The 626-nt window shown below is 37.7% G+C and overlaps 1 gene segment (V, D, J or C); it reads left to right on the forward strand.

Moving 5' to 3' along the window:
• LOC104982075 overlaps positions 1 to 626 on the forward strand; it is a 3,724-nt gene that overhangs the window by 2,579 nt on the left and 519 nt on the right.

Genomic DNA, 626 nt, shown 5'->3' on the forward strand with positions numbered 1-626 from the left:
GATACAGATTCTTGAATCATATCAATGGAACAAATTCCAGATTACTTACTGTGATCTTAAACAAATTACACCCTTCCTTCCTTGCTTCAATGTTCTCATCTATGAAAATAAAGATTAATTTACTTTATGTGATTATATAATGCTATTTAATTCATAATACTAAAAGAGCCTCTTAGTAAGCAAACACCTGAAACATTCTCATCAATTTAGGATGCTAAGTAATTCAAGCCTAAATAGGAGCAGAAAGGAGATGGGGCACAAAAGCCTGAAGACTCAATTTGTTTCTTTCTTTCTTTTTTTTTGACCTGCAGAGGGTGATGTTGCATAAATTGGAAGTGTCTATCTCACTCCTATGAGCTTCTTTATCTTACAGCTCATTGAAGTGCATATTTGAACAGGCTCAACGTCAGGAGTAGTCATTCTTGAGGAAGCATTTCTTACTGATAGTAGCTAGGATTGCCTAAACAGGGATCTCTTTAACTCTCAGATTTTCCCCATTACAAGGACTCAACACACCCTGGCACATTCCTTCCTGCTCCTCAAGGGAGATCTTCCTCCCTGCATGGCCATGCTCTCAGTGACTTTTCTGCTACTTGGAATGCTCTTCACAGCAAGTAAGTAACATT

This window comes from Bison bison, unplaced genomic scaffold, assembly GCF_000754665.1.
Source record: "Bison bison bison isolate TAMUID 2011002044 unplaced genomic scaffold, Bison_UMD1.0 scf7180017864526, whole genome shotgun sequence".
NCBI classification, from domain to species: domain Eukaryota; kingdom Metazoa; phylum Chordata; class Mammalia; order Artiodactyla; family Bovidae; genus Bison; species Bison bison.